Below are 24,201 nucleotides of genomic sequence, written 5' to 3' on the forward strand. Positions count from 1 at the left end.
AGTATATCATCTCTCCACCCTGTTTGTGTAGTTAAATCTGGTCTATGGGATGAATATCCCTTGCCAACACTTTGAAATCTACCCTTTTGAAATTTGATATTGTCTTTGGCTGCTGGGTTGTAGGCTTAACAAAGGTCACCTAAAACTTCCCCTCTTTAATGTCAAAGGCTGACATTAGCCTTGTTTGATTGGTAGGAGTCAGCTTCAGATATTGTGCATATGTTTGGGCCTTAAGCCTCTCATTTCTAGCCTTGATTTCTTTATACCTTTCCTTGATATCTTGGTCTTTGTCAGATAACATTCTAAAAGAAGACACTTCAACACTGAGCTACCTTTCTAACATCTAAGTTTGTGATGTGGAAGGCTCTTGCATGCCTCCAGATGGAGTGGTAGGCCTACTTCTTTCTTCTCCTGTATTAGTGACTTCAGCTGAGTCTTTAGTAAAATCTTGTTCAAAGGCTAGATTTAGTGTTTAACTTTTGTTTGATTCTTGCTGCAAATCAGAGGTTGCCAATCCTGAAGTGCAAGCCCCTTCTCTATTTCTTTTTGGGATCTTCTCCTCATTCTGAGGAGTTTAAATGACCGGAGGGGTGCTCATAGTAGTCTCTGGTTCTCCTGGTACCCGCAGAAAAGAGTTGTCAACAAGTTGCCTTTCTAAATCAATAAGAGCATTCTCAACATCTAGTCTGGTGTTTTCCTGGTCTACTAGGTTACCTTCCACCCATTCTGTCTAATTTGCATAAGCTTCTATCTCAGGTATGGGATGGTGAATGAAATTTCCTAGCTTGACCTTTTGTCTCTTTGTGATGAATTCCAAAGGATCATATCTCCAGACAAAACTTCTTTGGAACTTCATATTCTGTAATATGAAGTCTGCCTCTTGGCCAACCTCTCTAGAGTTGCATATGAAGGCACCTAGCTGGTCTTTTATTTCGAAATTGGCCTTCTTCTTGGCATTTATGAAGTTTACTTCATCTGCATTGATCATTTTCCTATAGTATTCTAATGCAAACAACCTCATTGGGAGGTATCTTGGTAGTTTGTATGGTGCTGGCATGAAACCATAAATTCTTATTTCTGTATGGTTCTAGTAAAGGTACCAGTCACCAACTTTGGTCTGTTTAGATAATTGAAGGACCCTCTTTATTTCTAGACTGATTCTTGGAAGAGGAATTCCAATCAACACTGTCATGATTGGGTCTACAAATAAATCAACGAAATCAGAGTAAGAGTATGGAGACTACTACTAGTGGATCAATGGGGTCCAAAAAATAACTGACCTAGGCTGACCCTTGGTGTCAAGCTTTTGAAGGGTGAATGGGAACTTCTTTGATTGATAATATAAGAACATATGGTATAAAACTAAGGAGTACTTGAAAATCCTTTCATTGCCCATTCTTTTGAACTACTCATGCATTCTGTTAGCTATGAATGTGGCAAAGTCATAAATGGTTGTAGGAGGCTATCATGGGGTATAGATGGACATGAAAGCCAGGATAATTTCCTCGATGTAATCACTTTTGGAGTAACCCAAAACACAAAATATCATGGCTACAATATTTCAGCCCCAAGGGGAAAATATAGCTGCTACATATGGAGGGGGGTCTTTAGGGATGTGCTTCTCTTCTATGATAAAGGTTTGGAGCAATTGGGCCAATTTTGCAGAGCTAATTTTGGGATATAAGTCCAACAGGTCTTCAATTGAGAGGGGAGTTAGGTTTGGCCATGGTTGGAGCAGCAACATGTCATTGATGGACTCAACAGTGATGGTGGAAAGGACCTTCTGGTCATGGGACATGATGGTTCTGTGACTGGGGACATAGCAAGCATATCACATATGCACAATTTCAGGAAAAATGTGGACTTGGGGGAATTGGTACTTCAGTAAATTTGACTCCCAAAGGCCAATTTCATCAGCATGGTTCAGAACTTGTCCCTAGTTTGGCAATGTACTTTGAGCAAGAGTTCCATGACAGTGGTATCTCTTATCTGGAACTCTCTGTCAGCCAAGGGAAGGTGGTATAGGTCTAAATGAGCTGTAGTTCACATCCATTGCAATTGGGGCAGCCATACTTAGTTCTTGTGGATTTGAGTGTGGGGAGGAACTCAGAGTTTTTAGGGCAATGGAGCCTTTGCAGTTTGTGTATGGTTTACAGTGTCAAAATTTAAGTAAATTTGATCTTTTTACTTAATTAACAGTGTCAAAGTGGGTGAATTAATTTGGAATTTGACAATGGAGCTGGAATTCCATCATTAAATACTTGGAATTTGGGTGAATTTGATTGTAAATGGTGGTTGAAGATAGCTGCAGAGTTTCGTACAGTACTAGTATGGACTAGTGAATAAACTATACTGTTTGCAGCATCTGTGGAGCAATGGCAGAGGTTTATAAGTAATTCGGTTGCTTGCAGTGGTCGCAATGATTATCTAAGATCTCAAAGGCAAAATGCGCGAAAATAATGAAAAGAGGGGTAAATGGGCTTTTATAGGGAAAACGGTTAATTTTGGCAGTTTCACTATTTGATGAATAATGATGGTTTTCGGTTAAAAGGAGCTAGTGGTTTTGGGAGAGCCATCGCACCACTTTTGTGGTGCGGGTTGTATTCAAGAGGGGTTGCTTCATTCCATTCAACGCTTGACATGTAGTGTCGGGGGCCGGGGGGAAAACCACTTTATCTGGAAGGTAAAGGGTAGACGTCGTGCTAGCCCTATATTCTTGTGGCGCGTTGGACGTTGGAGAGGGATGATCAACAGTGATCGGGAGATGGGAGTTACGTGGGGGTGAATGATGTGATTTTATGGGGGGGGCGGGGACTTAATCATTGGCGGTATGAGATTAATTTAGAGCTTAATCTCATTGCGGAACTTTTAACACATTATTAAGGACTGAGGGCGGGTTTTTAAAGTTTTTTCGGGATAAGGGGTAGTAACATAGTTTATAAAATAAACTAAGGGGTGGGGCTATTTTATTTAATTATGTTAAATATATACAGGCTAGTGGGTTTTTCGAGAATTTTAGATATTTAATAAAAAAAGTTAATATGAAGTGAAATGAGTGGAAGGGGCATTGTGCTTAGGTGTATGAAATGTTGTGTATTTTCCATATACCTAGTACTTAGGATAAATGTGTTTGGTGGATTTTTTGTACATAAAACATGTTTATAAAGGGGTTTCCCTAGGTAAAACAACTTAACCTTAGGAAAAGGGGTTTTGTGAGGGGAATGAATGAATTATGATGAAATTTAACACCTTTCCTTCTTAAGTCATCAAGCCGAGGGTCCGGTCCCACTAGAAGTCAGAGAAATGCTCTGAGCCTTTTTGACTTAGAAACTATAGGCATTAATATTTTTATTATGGAAGGGAACTTAGTGAGTCTCATGCGGGTTAAACTGAATGAGGGGTTGTTAAGTAAACCACATTGTGAACCATTGCTCTTGTTTTGTTTACCACTTATGCATATTTCAATGATGCATTTGAAACAATGACATAAGTGCTTTCTGTATCAATTACATGACATTTCTGCAACCTTTCTACTACTTACCCACTTACTCATCCTACCATTTTTTCTTCACTTTATTTGGGTGCATTTAGGCTAGCAAACCCTTATCAATATTTCTTTTTCTTTACAAAATAAACTATCTAAGTCTAACACTATATCCTCCAATGGCTCAGATTAAACTGATGAGCTCCTTTTATTTTCTCTACCTATGTAATGATCTGCTAAGATTACACTATTTGGTCAAATTTATTCACTACCTATGAAACATAAAATTCAAAGCACGAAATAGCCACGTTTAAACATTTTGACTATTCATGGATTGTGGCATAAGTAACAAGCTACACACAATCATTTATTATGCATAAAAAGTAAATAGTAGTGGCATTTTGACTTAAACACTTTCATGGTCTCTTTTGTCTTTTGGGGTTCATATATTTCATTTCTTTGACCTATTTTCATTCTTTTTTGTCATTTGATTATTCTATTAGGACATACCCTCTTTACATTTTTTAATTTTTTAATATGGTAAACATTTGAGGAAAGAAAAGGTATGTACAATATTACAAGGTTTAATCTTAGTCAATCAAAATTATGACTCCTATTGGTATAGGAACCTAACACAAACCATTGGTCGAGAAAGAGTTAGGCAAGAATGTTAAATCTCTACGAAGTGATAACGATGGACAATATGTATCCAATGATTTTAAGAACTTTTGTGCAGCGGAAGGGATTAAGTGAGAGTTGACGACACCTCATAACCCTCAATAGAATTGGGTTGTCGAGAGGAAGAACATGAGCATAGTAGGGGCAGCAAGGGCAATGATGCATGATTAGGGCCTACCACTACACTTGTGGGTTGAGGCATGCAAAACAATAGTTTATGTTTAGAATCGTAGTCCACATTGGATACTTGAGAGTAAAACATGAGAGGAAGCTTATTCCAGTAAGACGCCAGATGCTGGTCAATTAAGGATTTTTGGGCCATCAGTTTATTGCCATGTGACCAAAGATGCATGGAAGAAGCTTGAGCCAATAGTAGAGTTGGGGATATTTTTGGGGTACACTCATACTTGCCACAACTATTGAGTGTACATGAAAACCAGTTGGATGATAGTGGTTCGAAGGGATGTCAAGTTTGATGAGGAGAAGGCCATGTGAGTATCCCTTGAGAGGTCGCTTGAGCTACATGCAGAGGAGGAACTTTTATTTCCTAAGGTTGACGAGCCTTAGATTAATGTGGAGAAACCACATGCAGAGGTTCCGAGAGTGGAGACATCCACTCAGGCAAATTATTCCAGAGAGGGAAGAAAGCACACTAGAGAGGCTGATAGATTGTTGGATAATCCATGGGAGAATGTGAGAGAACCCTCTTCTCAGCATAGACAGAGGAGGTCACCAGAGAGGTACACTTGATACATGGCACTTATAGGTGCACTTGTTGTGACAGAGCTAGCTCCATTTCAGGAAGTAGTGCAGCAGCCAGTTTGCGTTCATGCAATGGTGGAGTATGACTCCATAGTTCAAAATAGTGTTTGGGATGTGGTCCCAAGACTGAGGACAAGTCAGTTGTGAGCAAGGAAAATTTTAAGGATGGAAAATTTTCTTGAAGTTTAAAAACATTGACGAATCTAACCAATCCCTAAGATGAAAACTATAACATGTTTATTGATATATTTGTAAAATTAATCAAATTTATAATGATTTTATATATAGTCTCTATTTAATGTTGGCGATTTTTAAGGAAAATAGTTTTATATTCTAAAATTTGGGCAAATCATCTTTTATAATAATTGGAAATTAGCAAAACTTTTTTGTGGAAAAATCATGGAAAATTAGCCCATTGGGCAAACATTAGCCCCTAAAATTTTCCATGGATGTGAGCTCCCATTAGATTTACAAGGTAAACCAAGCTACAGATGGTAGTGTGGAGAAGCATAAGGCCAGATTTGTGGCCCGTGGCTTTTCACAGGTAGAGGGGATTGACTATGATGAGACCTTTTCTCCTGTTGCATGGTACTCATCTATCAGATGTATTTTGGCACTATCTTCATAGATGGGTTGGAGGATCCATCCGATGGATGTGAAGACTACCTTTCTCAATGGAATGATTGAGGAAGAGGTGTACATAGAGCAGCCTGAAGGTTTTGAAACCATGGACCATGAGTTGCATGTGTGCCAACTCAAGAGAGCATTGCATGGGCTGAAGCAAGCACCCCATGCTTGGTACACGAGGATAAATAGCTACTTCACTGGGTTGGGCTTCATGAAGAGTGAAGTGGATGTGAACCTGTATCACATAGTGGTGGAAGGTAAGCTTTTGATCATTGTACTTTATGTAGATGATTTCATACTGACATGTGATGAGAAGCTCACCAAATCTTGCAAGGAGGACCTTGCAAGAGAGTTTGAGATGAAGGACATGGAGCTCATGCATTACTTTCTTGGCATGGTGGTATGGCAGGGAGATGGGGAGTTATTTGTTTCTCAAGGAAACTATGTCAATGAGATACTCAGGAAATTGAACATGGAGAGCAATAAACCCATGGAGACTCCTCTAGCTGGTAACTGGAGGAAGGAGGATGCTACTTGAGGAGAATTAGTGGAAGCTACTATTTATAGGTAACTTGTGGGTTCACTCATGTATCTGGTGAACACATGACTAGATATGTGTTATGTAGTTAACCAGCTTAGCCAAGCGATGGTTACACCTACTAAGCTGTATTGAAAGGTGACAAAGCATGTATTGAAATACCTCAGAGGCACTATTTAGTTTGGGTTGTGGTATAGACGGACAGAGGGAGTGAAGCTTCAAGACTTCACCAATGCAGATTGAGAAAGGAGTCCATCTAACAGGAAGAGCACACTAGGAGGGATATTTAGTATTGGGTTAGGTGAAGTTTCTTAGTATGACAGGAAACAAAGATCGGTTGCACTCAGTTTGGCAGAGGCAGAGTACATGGCTGCAAGTCATGTAGTATGTGAGGCTATTTTGATGAGGAAGATCGTAGTTGGCTTGTTTGGTCAGCAAATGGATCTGACAGTGATTTATTGTGATAATCAGAGTTGTATCAAACTCTCTAAAAATCCATTTTTTCATGATCAGTCCAAGCATATAGATATATGGTATGATCATCTCAGAGATTGTGTATTGAGGCAGATCATGTTGTTAGATTACATTCCCACAAAGGAGCTAGATGATGACATCTTGACGAAGGCATTGCCAAGATTTAAATTCGAGTTTCATAGAGACAGGATCGGGGTAGTGGATAATCCATTTCTTATTGAGAGGGAGTGTTGAGAAATGGAAACAAGAAATTCTAGTTTAATTTGTCCTTGAATTAAACTGTGAATTAAAATAGAATCCTTTTCTCATAGTAATTTGAAAATAATTACTTAAGTTTAATTAACTTAATTAATTTAGGAAATTCGAATTAGAAGTATTTTAGAAGACGTTTAAATGTTCTCCCTAACTTATAGGAGTTAATGATGAGTTATGAAAGAGTTGTAATTAGTTAACTCAGTTTATCGAGTTAAGTCCAGTTAAATTATTTCCAATCATTTTCAGGAACTAATAGTGAGTAAACAGTCAACTGGGACACTAGTGACCTAATTAGTGCTGCTCTAGTTAACTGAAGATTCCACCATTAGAAACTCATGCATGTTGATTATGAGAAAGACTGAGTTGATACTAGAGTGCAGGGATAGTGTAATATTTGTTTTAGATTTTTCTGAGTTATATTGATAGTACATGCATTCAGGAACTGATCCTTAAGGCATTGCACTATTTTTAGAGGCTTTGTTTCCCTTTAAATACAAGCTATTTTCCAGAGGAATTACACATTGGAATAGAGACTTGGAGAGCTTTTTAAGAGGCTAATATTTTCCCTTAATATTTCTTATGAGTTGGAGATTGAATTTTCTGAGTGCTAGGATTGTTCTAGAGAGAACAAGAATTGTAACTTCATCTTGATTTTCTGGATTAATACAAAACAAATAGTAGGGTTTTGAGCTATGGATTTCCCCGGATACTTATTGTGTTATCTTCCTTTCATTCTCTTCCTCTATTGATTATTGTTTGCTCAATGTTTACGGGCTTCCATTGTAAAGAGTAGAAGTATATTCTTGTCTCTTGTTTTAGTAGATTACATGAGATTGTGAATCTATAGGATTTTCTACAAATCCTTCGATCTCTTTCACAATTCCCAAGCCTTGAATATATAGATGATGAGAGGATTATCCTTTTCAATTCTCTCTTGAGTTCCCCTTGGAAAAATCTAGGATGTTTCCTTTCTTTTTTTCTCTTTCCACTTCCATTAGACTCCATTAGGAATGGAAATATCCTTAGACAGGTCAAAGGTAGATGTTTCCTACTTTTCGGGCTAACATTTTAGTGAAGAGTGGAATGCCAGTCAATTAACCCGATCATTGACCTTCAGAACCTCATAAAGCTTGGGTAATGTTGTCCCTTGGGAAAAAAAATGAGTTACCCTAGGGATTAAATCCCTTGGCTCATGCATAAGGAGTGTGCTAACTCTTCTTGCTAGTTCTTTCAGAGTGTTACCTTGGAAAATAGGCCTGTGAATTAGGTCATATCTTGAACCAATCTATCTTTCTCCTCTAAGCTGATGAGGAGTTCATTTTCTTCTTTAACAGATGCCCCCTAAAGTGTGTGGTCTGAGACAAAGATGATGGCTGAAATACTTTATAAAATTTTGGAAAAATGAGAGAGCGGATCAGAACTTTAAGACTATGGGAAACCTTATTTAAACCACATATGTTAAAAATATAAAAGCATGTCCTGAGTCAGGAATTCCCATGCTCAGTAGCTCCATGTCACACGGAATAAGTCGATCTTGCGGACAAGATAGACCTTCCTAGAATCTAAAGAAGACCTAATGACAAGCAAACTAATCACGCACTATCTTTCTCTAAATATGCTTTTATAAACAAAGGCAAACAAGTGTTTTAGGCCTACCTTAGGTCCAACGCAAGTTTGTGGAAGCCTTCGCTCCTTCGATCCAAATGAGCTCCCTTGTCGCGAATCTGCAAACACAAACAAGCAAACAAATTAAATAGCACCTGAAAAGCCAATATCATAAAACATATTTAACATGAAAGTCAAGGAATTCATGAAACAAATAACATGAGACAATTTGTTGAGAAAAATGAGTTTGATTGTATTAATTCAAAAGAAGAAGAACTTTACAACCTGTGCCTTGACGTTGTACAAGCTCCTCCCAGGGTCCAGCAAGAATTCTCCTCTACTTTGACAAGTTTCACTCTCTTCCCAATGAAGCCAAAAAGGTATGTGATCTCTCCTCTTAAGCTCAACTAGGAAGTCTTAATTTCACCAGCATTTACCCTCAAAAATGTTCAGCTTCTAACCCCCCCAGCAACCAGCCCAATGCCTGAATTTATAGTGCAATGGAGGGAAGTTACTAGGTCCTCCTTCAAAGGGATAAAGCCCTCCTTCAAAGGGATAGCTCCTCTCATCAAGGGATTAGCTCCTTCTCTTTTGGGATGCATGAACCACCTAAGAGCGGCCAATCCACGTCAAAATTCCTTCTAGAATCATCTAGAATTAACCCAAAGTGAGTTTTTTAGAATAAACTTGTGCCTTTTTAACGTTTACAGGGGTCCGCACCCACACCTTTAGAGACAGAGCGGGCAGGTCCACAGTTTTTGTAAACAGAAGGTGCGGGACCGCAGGTAACAGTGAGAGAAAGTGCAGAACCAGAGTTTTATTGATTTTCAATGTCTTTCTCTCATTTTCAAAGCTTGACTTGAAGAGCTGAGGTATGAGACTTTCTTAGGAGGATAGTACAAGTGATGATAGACCCATACTGACTGCAAATAATCATGGTGACGATATTTTTGTGTAACAGATTGCCCCCTAAAGTGCGAAGTATGTAGTAGATGAGTATTTCATTTATCATTTAGGAAGAGTGAAGTACTTTATCATTTCGAGGATCATCTTGTGGAGAACCCGGTCGGAACCTGTAAAAACATTCAATGCAAGATACATATATGAGATCATATCATCGCTGAGGTAGGCATTCCAATACTCAAATCAAAACTGACTTAGAAAACTAACTACTGCTCTGATATAGGAATGATCTTGCAATACATCACAAGTATAGACTCATGTGGACACAGTATGGGCGCAACCATCTGTTTATGAATAGTCTATTATATAATGAATACAAAATTCCTCACAACGTGGATTGTGGAAACTAGATCCAGGGTCTTCATTTCTACTTCCTGAAACAGTACGATTCTATCCATGCGAATGAATGTGTTGATGTCGAACATGGTAGAAACCACTTGATTACCAGTCAATGATGTAAATTGTTAACAAGTGTGAGAGAAACCACCAGCGATGTCAATGGCTCTTAAAGTACCCAGTACAATCCATGAGATGTGAATAAATGTGCTGATGTCGAACATGTCACAGAATACTTTGATCGAAGGTCAATGATGCAACCTGTCGTCAAAGGCGAGAAACCTGCCATTGAGGCATGCAGATCCCAAGGTACTGACGATTTCTAGATCATCTTTCTAGATAATGAGCTGAAGTCGATAGAAAGTGATCCGTCGCAGGTAAGCCCATAACACGAAATCATAGATCAAGTTGAAGAATTTTAGTTGCAAGGACTGACTCAGGGATGGTCAATATGGATGACAGATATTTTGCAGATGAATGGCTTATTGGCAGTGACCTCTTGAACACATAACGACACGACAGATGGCTTGGTGAAAATTGTCCCAAAGTTAATACCGAGAAATCGGCTGAAGACTTTCAATGTGGCTTGATCAACTATTAGGCAAAGGATTACCCAACACAGGTGAATAAAAGTGTCATGTTCAAGAGTGGTTACAAAGTATGACAAACAGGCTCATTTTTCTCTCTTTTCCCCCACCATTTCTGGCAAGTACCTCTTTATTTTTGACAAGCTTGAGGAGGATAACATTTGCTTGATTATAAGCTCATCCTTCGGATGAGTCCAACTTAGTTTAAATTCAAACCCTAAGAAGGAGTGGTTCGTTCCTGTTTGTAATTGAACAGGTCCTTTACTGTGAAATTTTAACGAGTCATGTATAGGAGAAACTCGGCGTTTTTCAATTTTAGAGAGTCTGAAAAAACTTAAGAAGACTCCAAGGTTGACCTTTTTCGTAAATTTGTGTCTCCCAAGCCCGAAAAAAGTATAAAATAATACTTGAGAGAACCACTTGATCTTTACGACCAAGGAGTAATTTTCGTAATTAGTGCCCTCGATCCGAAAAAGTAAAAAAGCGATCAACGACATGTCGTTTTATAACCAATATCGAATTTGAAATGACAAAAATCTGGCAAGCTTTTCATGTTTTTACGGTCAGAAAAGAGTTGTAAGTGGACTGTCTTTTAGTTCCATTTTAACGAGTTTAAAAGAAAAACTCAGCAATCTTTTCATGTTTCAGGAGTCATAAAAGAGCTTAAAGGTGACTCTAAATGTTTTTTTTCGGTCGAAAATGATAGATTTCGCCTGAATAATCCGTTATCCTGAACAAAAAAACAAACATTACTCATACCTGTTTGAAATGGATAAAAATTTTGCAAAAATACCTTTCCAAAGTGAAACATAAACAAATTTTCAATTTATTTACTCAAAAAACTTATAAAAAGGGCTTTCGTCAATTCATTTTTACCATTTCAGTTTTGGGCGAGAAAATAATGCTTTTGTTCAGAAAACCTCCCGTGAAGATTGCAGAAAATACAACCGTCGGAATCGAACGTCGTCTTCTCCAGGTAATCCACATCATCCTACTCTTCATTTTTAACCGTTTCATTTCTTGTTTTAGGCTTTCATTTTATTTTTTGGAGGGTTTTTAGGCTTAAAACCCGCGCGCGGGGGCCTGCAGGTATACCACTGCCAGCTCGCGGACCTCGACTTTTTCTCAATGGGGAAAAAGTCAGGGGTCCGCACCTTCCATGTAGGCAAGGTGCGGACCCACGCACTATGTCTAACCCGGAGGGTGCGGTCCCCGCCGCAAGGGTTTGTAACCCAAAATTTCTCAAAATTGGCCCAAACAAAATAATTTCTAGCATTGTAATTTGTCTTTTTACTTGATGCAGAGAGTACATCATGCTAGATTGGCATGAACGAGAGCATGAGGACGTGGATGCTGCCGCATGGAATCATCAACCTTTGCTTGATGCTTTCAAGGTGTGCGACTTGTACAAATTCTGGGCCATTCCTGGCATGAGGGCCTAGGTGGATTTCTTACAGTGGCTGGTTTACAAATGGAGCATACAGGACCAATGTTTCTTCATTGGTGGCCACCAGCTCGAAATTGAGCCGGCAGACATATATTTCTTGACCAGTTTGCCTAAGAGAGGCGAAGACTTGACTCTGTTCGGGGCTAGGCCAGGTGGCTAGTCTGTCGATAGCCTCCGGCTAGAGTTCTGCAACAGTCAGGCTAGAGACAAAGGGATAGACATAAAAACCATATCCCTTCCAGAACTCATGGTGATCGCGTTTACTGTCACCAGACTTTGCGGTAATGCCGCATTACATATTGCCACCGGATCCCAGATGCGTATGGCAGTTGACTGCTTTCGAGGCACCATCTTCAATTGGTGTGATGCTGTCTTGGCCAATGTGAAAGGCCAACTGACCAGAGCCAAGAGCGGACAACTAAAGACCTTTGGTTATGGGGCTTTAGTTGTGAGCTTTGGTCTGGAGAGGGTTCCCATGTTGATCCTGCAGCACCATACTGTTGGAGTTGTGCTTCCTCGAGAGCCCAAACTGATGCAATGGGTCACAGTTATGGCCCGTCATCCGGACGAGGGGATAGAGGTTGTTCGATTCAAACCTGAGTATTTCCAATGGTTGGAAAACCAGGTTTTTTCTATTCAGGACTTCCCTTACGCTGGGGTAGATTTTCGTGGTGACCCAGACATGGCTCTTCCACCAGGAGAGCAGTGGGATGACTCAGGTAAAATGATTTTCAACATTTTTCCTATTTTAATTTTTTAATTATTTTTCTATCGTCCCAAAATTGATAGTAAAAGTTTCAAATGCAGATGTGGGTCCACAGTGACCAGCCACTCTCCAGCCTTACGAGAGGAAACAACCAGTTGCAGCTGCGCCAGCCCCACAGGACGAATCAGCAGAGGTTTTCGCTAAGTTGGAGGGTCATCTAGAGCGCTTGACAGGAGATATTCCGGAGACAACCATAGATGACATTCCTCGTCGACTTCAGCGCTATGTGATTGGGGTCCCAGGACCTTTTAGGAGGTTCCTTTGCAAGGTGGCCCGTGTAGTGGTTTCTTATCGAGATCATCACCAGTGATAGGATGATCGCCTATTGTGGGCACATATGACATTTTTGTTTTTTGTACTTATCATTTTTACCGATCATAAGGTGTTTTTCAACCTATGATCGAGGACGATGTATTTTTTGACACACTCCTATATATATATATCACTATTACTGGCTTATCTTGTAAATCATGTTATGGAATGCTTTTAAATTTACATGTATGATTATTGCAAATGTCTACTTAACATTCGAGAAGCAATTGCATCTGCTAATGTATTTAAAGATCTTGGAATATGCTGATACTCAATATAATCAAATTCACATTCCAAGAGACGCACTCTTAAAAATAATCTTAATAACACTGGATTTCTAATGGCATACACTCTATTAAGCTGTAATACAACGAGTTCAGAATCTAACCTCACTATCAAACTCCGAATCCCAAATGAAATAGATTCAGATAATAATTCAATCACTGCACTATACTCGGCAATGTTGTTCGTTGTTTGACCGAGGCTTACCCCATGCATAGATACTAACTCGTAAGAGGGCGAATAGATAACCCAAGCTGCGGAAGAAACATTCCGTGTATTACGACAAGCACCATCAGCGAAACCAATGTATGTTTGGAGAGGCATCGACATCTGCAATATCAAAAGTAAAACCAAGATAAGCAGGAATAATGACAAAAAATACTCTCTAAGCTAAGCACACTGTTTAACTAAAACACACCAGCTAGAAAGAAAAACTATCCTAACTAAAAATCTCCATACCAATTCTTTAAGCATAATACCTCTTCAGGTAAAGACCATTTCTGGGTTTACCCAAAGAGTCCCCGTCAAAGTCTACCAATTCATAGGCCCCTTTTGCTAGCTTTCGCTTGACAACATAGGGACCATGCCACACAGGAACGAATTTTCCAGTGCCTAATTTATCATTAGCTTGATCATAAACTAAGACTAGATCTCCTTCCGAAAAATTCGAGGGGTCACATTTCGATCATACTGAGCTTTCATACGTTTTGCGTGAGTCTCGATCGCCAATGCAGCATCACGTCGATTCTCATCTAATTTAGCCAAGTATAATAAACACTTTTCCTCTTCGGAAGTGGCTGGAAGTAACTCAATGGCCATTTTCCGTGACGGGATTTCGCATTCAATGGGTAACACAACTTCCAGACCATAAACTAGTTGGAAAGGAGTGAACCCTGTTGATGTTTTTACTGAAGTTCGGTACGCCCAAAGTGCTGAAAATAGCATGTTATGCCAATTCTACCGATGAATCCCAATGATTCGTCAGATCATGATGACGAAAACCTTGTTGATGGATTCAACCAGACCATTAGCTTGTGGATAATAAGGGGTTGAACTATCGTGACGCGACCCAAGCTGGCCTGTAAGTTCGGTCATCATAACGTTTCGAAAATGACGCCCATGATCAGTGATTATCGCTTGTGGGACACCAAACCTAGCAATTATATGATTGAACATGAAAATCGCAGCTGTCTTGCCGTCTGCCTCAAATGTAGGCATCGCCTCAGCCCACTTGGTAAAATAATCTACCGCAAGGATGATATACGCATGCCCCCCGGCCGAGTGAGGGTTACATGTAATAAAATCGATACCCCATTTGGAAAAAGGACCAACAAAAATTATAGGGTGGAGAGGAGCAGGTGGAGCGTACATCTTTCGATCAAAAAATTGGTAGTTGTGGCATTTTCGGGCCGCAGTAATACAATCTTTAAACAAAGACGGCCAGAAGTAGCCAACGCGCAATATCTTTTGGGCTATGGCATACCCAGACATATGACCTCCACATGCTCCAGAGTGATAGTCATTTAGAACCCTTTCAGCTTCCTCGTGAGTTAAGCAACGTCAAAAAACAGAGTCTGCCCCACAGCAATAAAGAGTATTTCCAATAATCCTGAATTGTTAGGACTGGAATCGAATTTTCTGACGTTATGACCTTGAAATTTCTGGCCGAAAGGATTGGGTCTGGAGATAAACGATGATATCCCCATACCATGGATCTAAAGTGCTGATTAGAAAAAAAGATTCGTCCGCAATGGGCTCCTCCGCCACAGTTTCCGTGTCAGCACACGGGAAATCACACATTAATTCCGCAAAAACTAAAGATTTCTTAGACTTAGATTTTTCAAATTCCAAGTCGAACTTGCGCCCTAGCAATTGCTTGGTCAAAATGTAGATCATAGAGTTGCAATCTGAAATTACTGTAGTTTTACGTAGTAAAATGTAGTGACGAAAACGTTGGACAGCTTGAACAGCTGCCAATGCCAATTTCTCCACATGTGAGTATTTTAGCTCAGTTGGATTTAAAGTTCGACTAAGGTAATATAGCACATGTTCAGTTCCAAATTCATCTTCCTGAACTAAGACCATTCCAATGGTGGAATGAGAGGCGGCGAGATACAAGAATTAATCCCGGTTGTAGTTGGGAGGATGCAATAACGGTGCATGGGTCAACGCATGTTTGAGTGCATCAAAATATTTCTGAGCTATCTCATCCCAATAGAATGGAGTATTTTGTTTCAGCAACCGGGTAAAACCCTTTGTAACCTCAGCGTAGTTAGGAATGAATCATCGTAAAAATTTTGCTTTCCCTTGCAAACTTTGGAGTTGGTGAAGACTTGAAGGAGGAGGCAATTTGACAATAGCTTCGAATTTCGAGGGATCGACGCAAATGCCGGCTTTCGAAACTACAAACCCCAGCAATCGACCCGTTTCTATACAAAATACACATTTGTGTGGGTTCAACCGAATCCGATAATGTCTACACCTCATAAAGATTGCTCGTAAATGGACGAGGTGATCTGCTCGATGTAATGAATGAGCAGGCAAATCATCGAGATAGGGTTGCACAATGTGCTTGATGTCATGAAACGCATAAGACATGGCCCTTTGAAAAGTTGCTCCGGCATTCTTGAGCCCAAAAGGTAATTTGCAATAAGCAAATGTCCCCCATGGACAAATGAAAGCCGTTTTTGGTTGATCGGCAGGTAGAATATTGATTTGATTGTATCCAGAAAAACCATCCATGAAGGAAAATATTTCGCTGCCGGCACAATCATCAATGATTTGATCGATATAGGGAGTTGGGTAATTGTCCTTTGGATAGGCTCGATTAATGTCCCTATAATCGATACATATTCTTATTGTTCCTTGCTTTTTGTTAACCGGAACAATATTCGATACCCATGTTATAGACATTTTTGTGCCTTACAGCATTGAGCATGAAATGTCCATAATCTAAGGGATCCAAAGTCCCTAAACATGTTGTTCCTACCCCTAGAGGAACAAGGCTAACAAACCACAACAATTCACAGAAGTTCTCCACCAGAAACTGCTCAAAAACAAGTCAATTCAGGATCATTTCAGTGGCTACACTAGCTGTTTGCGTTGAATGTCAAAGCTAACACTGGCTACCTGCGTTGAATGTCAACTAGAACACTGGCTACCTGCGCTGAATGAGAATGGACAAGTGGCAGGCTCATTTCTCAAGGTGTCAAAACCCAGGAAGCTTCCAAAATGACACTTGCCTCAGGGAATTCGACTGGTGATGAGTAAGAGGTTCCAAATCTCCAAGTGGAAGCAAGAACCTCCAAGTGGACTCAATAACTGACAGAGGGAGAGGACACTAGTTAGATCTCAAGCTGACTCATCCTCTCTCCAAACATCTATATATGGATCTCTCCTCCATGAGATCTAGAGGCTAGAATTTTGTTATTGCAAAGAATTGTTGTTGGTTTGAGACTGGAATCATTGGGTGCTTAATGCTATGAAGGGGTTGAAGATAGGAATTCCATTTGCTGGGAAGGAGATGCTGGATTGGAGCCCTCTGGGTTGTATCTCTTCTTGAACCTTGTTATTCATCAATAAAGCTATCTTGGTTTCTCCTATATGCTGATGTATTTTGATGTATGAATGTATTAGTGTATTTGGTTTATTTCTAATCCTAAACTAGTTATGAATGTGAACATCTGTCTTTGTGTAGTGTTCTTCTCTTGTCTCAAGTAGCTGTTCTCTTGTCGCAAGTAGTTGTTCTCTTGTGATCTTGCAGGAAGTTGAAGCTGGGTAAGCAAGAAGGCAAGTAGCTGTGAACACCCAAAGAGAAGAGAGACCGGATCGAGGGACAAACGGAAGACACCGGTAAGTCTATTGATCTCTCTTCTTTCACATTTCATAAAGGAAGAAACCAGCATAGATGTACTCGTTTGTTGCTAACGAACTGTCACACCTTAGGTGGATAGGATCGTCCTGCATAGGCATTTTTCCCCACAAAAAATTGGCGACTCCACTGGGGAAAATTGTTTAGTCATTTTATTTGTGTTTCTATCATTTTTTGTTTGATAGACTTGACAGCAACAATCGAACTACATCTTTCTCGGATGCAAAGTAGACAGTTGCTGCTTTGATCCAATTGCTGGACTTGTCTATGATCTGAACAATGGATTCACAAATGATTTGATGATCCTTGTGATAGATCTTAGTAGCCCTTCAAAGCATCCCTTTGATTACACCTTGCTTGTTTCTTTTTTTTGGCCTAAAACAGTGAATTAAATAGCAATCTCTGACCCAGAACTTGAGGGAAACGAGAGTTTCTCCTTCAGCGCAGACCCAGTGAAGGGATTCTGCATTTAAACGCAGGTCCCGTGAAGGCTACCTGCGCTGAATGTCAAAACCTCTGTGTTGAGGTTGCACTGAACCAGTTTTGCCTTGTGCAGCTCGGGTTCTCTGCTCTGTTTTGCCTTGTTTTGATCTCTGATTTTTGCAGCCTGTAACCAGCATAGGTACCAGTCTGATAACTCCTTTTCTCTGCTTAGATTCCGCCTCTTTTTGTACAAAAAGTCTGTGAGTGTTTTTATGTGTTTGTGGCATCATTTACAATTTTTCCTTTGCATGAGTAAAATAGTCATCCTGTAGCCCTTGATTCAGATCTGATTGATTGTGATCTTAGAAGAGAGTTCATTGGTTGTTTGCAGATTGATTATACATTTACTTTTGCTTATTGGTTTGAATTTGTCTCTTTTAAGTGTCGAAACAAGTATTCATTTCGAAAATCGTTAAGTGTTGTAATCTCTTCTACCCTCTCTGATTTCGAAAAAGTAAACTTGTTTGTATTGATCATTTAAAAGCAAATTCAAAGTTGTACAAAAATCTTTCTTTGTAGGCATCAATACTAAGAAAGCGGAAAACAAACACCTGCATTGTGCATTTGCATTTGATAGTTTGCATGTTGGATTTAGGAAAAGTGCATTAGAGTGTGCTGATTTCTCTTTGAGAAAAGATGGTGTCTTTCTTTTCCCTTAGTAGCTAGGATTTTCAAAGTTGAAAAGATATAAAGCTTGCTTATCATCTTTAGACTGCATTTAGGAATTTGTATCATACATCTCGTGGTGAACCTTGAAAGGCAAACTTTAAAAAGATCAACCTAAAATAAATTGAATGAACTTAACAATGCTTTGTAACATAACGCAGAACATAGAGGTCTAGGCTAGAGACGTGTTCCGGCGTCGTTAAGCCTGGTGACTGTCGATCTCGTGGATGGTGGGTGATTCCTCCTGAGGGACGATAGCGCCAGTACGGATTGTGCTCCCACGTACCGTCGCGTATATATTGGGAGACCCCTATAGGCATAAAACCTTTATCCTTAGGAAGCCATGTCGGTCGCCCTACTGATCGCAATGCACTGAACACAGCATTCAGGAAGATCGACCGCCCGTACCCTAAAAAGTATTCTGCGGTTTTGCGAAAAGTTTGGCATATCCTCTGCCTAGAACTCCAGAGCAGTTCCTTTTGGCCTTTTTCAGACTCTATAACGGAAAAAGTCCATCCGAGCATTTGTCACTTCGGGCTCGTTAAAACATCGAAGGAGACTAGAGTCATCTTTAGCTTTTTCTCGACTCTTTAAAACTGAAAAAGCAAGTTGTGTCTAAGCGTCGTTAAAATTTATTTTAAATGGAACAATCACCCCTATTCCTGCGTTGATCTTTAGGTTGAAAAAATGGAGCACACCAACCAAGGAATTCCCCTTGGTGGAAATCCTAGTCCCTTCTCCTCTTGGGGAGATGTTGGTGCGCCCCACATGGCCACATTGTCACTTCCAGGACTGACAATTGGCCTGCCGGTTTGGTTCTTTTCAACCAATGTCATTTAGAACACCACCATTCCTGAACAGTCGAGTCAACAGTTAGACCAGACCAGAGTCGCCCACCAGCCTTCTACTTCATCTTCCTCTCCTCCTTCCTCTTCGCTTGACGGAATTGGTAAAACCAAAAACCAAGTTCCTAAGGAGAAGAAGGAAAAGAAGAAAAAAGAGAAGAAGAAGAAGGAGCCGAAAGCGACTGGGGGCAAACGAGAGTCGTCTGACAAAAATCCACACACAGCACTGACCAGGCCTAAATCACCATGTGTCATATGCAAGGGAGACCACTTCCACAGAGATTGTCCCTGTATCCCTTGAATACTAAGGGACTGGTCTCCCCGTTTGCACAATTCGGTAGCATCAACCTCTGATAGCCATGTTGAATGCTCACCGTCGACTAGTGAAAGTGAAGTCCCAGGACAGAGAGGGAAATCTAGATTTCCCTGCAAACTGTGTGAAGGCGACCACGCCATCCACCGTTGTCCCTTCTTAGACGAGGCTAAAAGAGTTCTAGAAGATCGCCCGATTTTACGAGCGCAACTTTCTCCTAGATATCAAAAACTCCTGCGAAGTCCTTCGCTAGTTGAGAACCCGGCTGGCCCACCCAGGTGGTCAGCCGAAGCACCTATCATTGAAGATGAACCGTCTGGATCCATACCTGACGAAAGTCAAAAGGTTGATACAGCAGTTGACCCGGCTTTGCCTTCAGAGGCTCTATCTTCGAATGATACCATCACAGAGGAGAATAAAGACGATACCGTCCAAATTCTCTTCATCAACACTGACTCTGATGAACAAGGGGGTAATGCCCCCATTCCTTTATCGCAGGAAGGAAGTTCGTCAGAGCGATATTCAACCGTTTATTCGGCCCCACTACCAAGCAACTTGGTTGTGTCCTTTGATTGGAACCAACTAGGCAGACCTCGGTTGCCAGCAAGCATACCATTCAAAATTATCGTTCAAATATACAGAATGGTAATGGCTGGCACTATCATTGATGAGGGGGCATCTGTGAGTATCCTTTCCTCTATTGCTTGGAAAGCGCTTGGTTCGCCAGCGCTTTTACCTGAAATGAAAAATCTATCATGTTTTGATAAAGGAACCAGTCGACCTTTAGGGATCCTCCCCAATGTGCCCATAACATTGAAAGTGAAGACCGTTCAAATGAACGTGATGGTCGTTCAAGGACCCTTGGATTATAACCTACTCCTTGGACGAGACTATATATATTGCATGGGAGCTATAGTCTCCTCACTCTTTAGAGTAATGTGTTTTCCGCATGAAGGAAGAGTGGTCAAGCTCGTGGACCAACTTTCGTTTCCCGGATCACGCATCGCAAATAGTCATTTACCATCCCTAAATGGTCTATTCACACAAGAAATGTCTCAACCCACGGTCCATCCTCCTGATGAGCACGAGTAATCCGGGAAGATATGACTGGAACCCAAGGAGCATGCGTCCTGGTCTGCTTCGGCAGGAAAACTTTGGGTATAGAGTAGGTTTCCGCGGGAGAATATGACTAGTCCGTACCCCGTCCGTGGTTGGAAGAGGGGTTGTTCTAGAATAAGATTCTCTTGTCAAAGTTATGTGAGAGGGTGGGTCTCGTCACTCACCTTTTTCTATTTCGGTAGACGTTGCCGAGGAAGTGTTTTGTTTGAAAGATTAACGAGACAATCTTTGGGTAACCTGAAAAAGGTAAAGTCTCTCTCTTTAAAACAATTGTTTTGAAGGAAGAGAAGTAGAGGTAACCTTGAAATCGTGCTTTATACTGGGGGGCATGCAAACCTTTTGGAGTGCAAGTAAAGAGCGGTTATTTATCTGTTTTTTGGGTTAGCCGTTTCCTAACTTACATAAAGAAAGGATGCGGGGCATAGCTTTGGTAAGGCGCAAGCTCCATAAAAAATGGAATCTTACATGAGACATTCTTATCATATGACTGGGTAATCGAGCAGTTTTAGCATAAAGTTCATGCTCGTTAAAAAATAAACGCAAGATCCGAGTAGTTTTAGCACACAGTTCATGCTCGTTAAAAAATAAACATAAGATCGAGCAAATGTTCCCACCCGCGTTTAAGCTCGTTAAAAAATGAACTATCCCGGTAAATAACCACTGTGAATGTAATATCATCAGCTATTAAATCCTTGGTCGTGTTTTGCACCGTCACCTCCACTTTTCCATTGGCCGATCGTTCACCTCCATATGTTTGTTTACCCATTTTGAGGAACAGCTGCGAAGAGTGATTTCACCTAGCCATCCTTGTGACACTGCCGTGATTGGAAAATTCCAACCTGTACCTGGAATCAGTTGCTAACCCTATTTATCACTCGTTCCTCAGAAGACGAGTCTTCTTTAAGCTCTTTTCAACTGACTCGTAAAATATGAAAAGATTGCCGAGTTTTGGCCTTCCAGCTCGTTAAAGGGACAGGAAGAGCTATCCCTCCTCTAGATTTTAATCTTTTTGGACCTGAGGGATTATTGCACAAAAAGATCGAGCACTTGTTTTATTCGGCTCGTTAAAACTATCGAAAACTCATCCCTTCTGTATTGTTTTATACTTTTTCGGACTTAAGGGATTAGATGACGAAAAAGGACTTTTGGAGTTAACTTTATGTACCTTTTCAGACTCTCTAAAAATGAAAAGGACCGAGTTATCTTTGTCGTTAGACTCGTTAAAATCATTAAATAGCGACAAACTTGTCTTTATACGAGAACGAGTTTCACTATCGCTAGGCTCGTTAAAACATAGTGATGGGCTTTCCCGAAGGGCAGGTTATAGAACAAGCATATGTTATCCTCCTCAAGCTTGACAAAAATAAAGAGGTACTGGTCAACAATGATTGGGGAAAAATTGGGAGAAACTAAAGAAAACTTTGATGGTAGCAAGTCGCTCTTGAACATGACACTTTTCCTCCATACCACAATCAGGTTGGGTTCTTTCACTCACCGGTCACATCCATGGTCTCGCCATACCATCCATATTTGGGGTAATGCTACCGATCCATCGTATCAGTGTCACCATATGTTCAAGAGAAGTCGTTCAGAAAAAGTCAACCGTGTCCCATCCACTGCCATACATTATCCTTCATCCTTTCATGACCGCCACACTCAATCATATGTCACAGATCGTTTTCACCTCCATTAAAATCATTAGCTCTGTTCCGTGTCACTGATGTGGGATTCATTAAGGCCCTCCTTTGACGGATCGCTTCTTGTCGACATCAGCTCATTATCCAAGAAGCTGATCTAGGAACACCCCCTTCAGTACTTTGAAGCTTGCATGCCACAATGGCAAGTTTCTCACTTCCGGCGACAGGTATAGATCAATGACCTTCGACCGAAAGATTTTGCATGGTGTTCGACGCCAAGTCCTTTATTCACGCCACGTGAATTGTACTGCAGTACCTTGAGGGTCATTATCATTATCAGTGATTCCTCTCGCGCTTGTTAACGGTTTACATCATTGACCGGTAATCAAGCGATGTCTTTCCATGTTCGACTTTAGAACATTTCTCACATGGATCGACTTGTACTTAGAGTGAAGATCGAACGAGTTTGAAGACCCCAGATCTAGTTTCATCCATACGGGTTGCGATATATATTCAGGAAAGATAAAGACATTGACATGTACATCATTGCAGCAGATAATCATCCTACTCAAAGGATGATAATTTCATCAAAATTATCAGTCTACTATCAGACGATTGTTTGTTCTATGTACAGAAAAATGAATTTATAAACTTGAGCATGGGAATGCCCACCTCAGCTAGATCATGAAAGCAGTATGAAAATAATGTATTGTATTGTATCTTATTACAAGTCTCCTCCCAGCATTGGATGAACTTCGGATCCCCCTGATAAAGCATTTCGCCCGATAAACAACCTCATACTTTAGGGGGCAACTGTTATAGACATTTTTGTGCCTTACAGCATTGAGCATGAAATGTCCATAATCTAAGGGATCCAAAGCCCCTAAACATGTTTTTCTAACCCCTAGAGGAACAAGGCTAACAAACCACAACAATTCACAGAAGTTCTCCACCAGAAGCTGCTCAAAAACAAGTCAATTCAGGATCATTTCAGTGGCTACACTAGCTGTTTGCGCTGAATGTCAAAGCCAACACTGGCTACCTACGTTGAATGTCAACTGGAACACTGGCTACCTGCGTTGAACGAGAATGGACAAGTGGCAGGCTCATTTCTCAAGGTGTCAAAACCCAGGAAGCTTACAAAATGACACTTGCCTCAGGGAATTCGACTGGTGATGAGTAAGAGGTTCCAAATCTCCAAGTGGAAGCAAGAACCTCCAAGTGGACTCAAGAACTGACAGAGGGAGGGGACACTAGTCAGATCTCAAGCTGACTCATCCTCTCTCCAAACATCTATATATGGATCTCTCCTCCATGAGATCTAGAGGATGGAATTTTGTTATTGCAAAGAATTGCTGTTGGTTTGAGACTGGAATCATTGGGTGCTTAATGCTTTGAAGGGGGTGAAGATAGGAATTCCATTTGCTGGGAAGGAGATGCTGGATTGGAGCCCTCTGGGTTGTATCTCTTCCTGAACCTTGTTATTCATCAATAAAGCTATCTTGGTTTCTCCTATATGCTGATGTATTTTGATGTATGAATGTATTAGTGTATTTGGTTTATTTCTAATCCTAAACTAGTTATGAATGCGAACATCTGTCTTTTTGTAGTGTTCTTCTCTTGTCTCAAGTAGCTGTTCTCTTGTCACAAGTAGCTGTTCTCTTGTGATCTTGCAGGAAGTTGAAGTTGGATAAGCAATAAGGCAAGTAGTTGTGAACACCCAAAGAGAAGAGAGACCGGATCGAGGGACAAACGGAAGACACCGGTAAGTCTATTGATCTCTCTTCTTTCACATTTCATAAAGGAAGAAACCAGCATAGCTGTACTCATTTGTTGCTAAGGCACTATCACACCTTAGGTGGATAGGATCGTCCTGCATAGGCATTTTTCCCCACAACAACCCAATCCGTTAACGGGATCGGATAAATGAAACCTGCTTTGAGTAATTTTTCAACTTCTGCTTTAATTGCAGCAGCTTTTCTCGGGTGAATCTGACACAAACGTTGCCAGACGGGTTTAGCGTCCAGGTAAGTCTTTATTTCATGAACAACAATTGTGGGATCAATTCCTGGCATTTCCAAATAGGACCAGGCAAAAACGTCGCGGAATTCTTGAAATAGGGCCTTATATATTTGAATTTTGTCATCTGTA

This window comes from Pinus tabuliformis, chromosome 9, assembly GCF_031772625.1.
Source record: "Pinus tabuliformis cultivar Carrire ecotype Pingquan chromosome 9, CPIR1, whole genome shotgun sequence".
Classification (NCBI taxonomy): Eukaryota; Viridiplantae; Streptophyta; class Pinopsida; order Pinales; family Pinaceae; genus Pinus; species Pinus tabuliformis.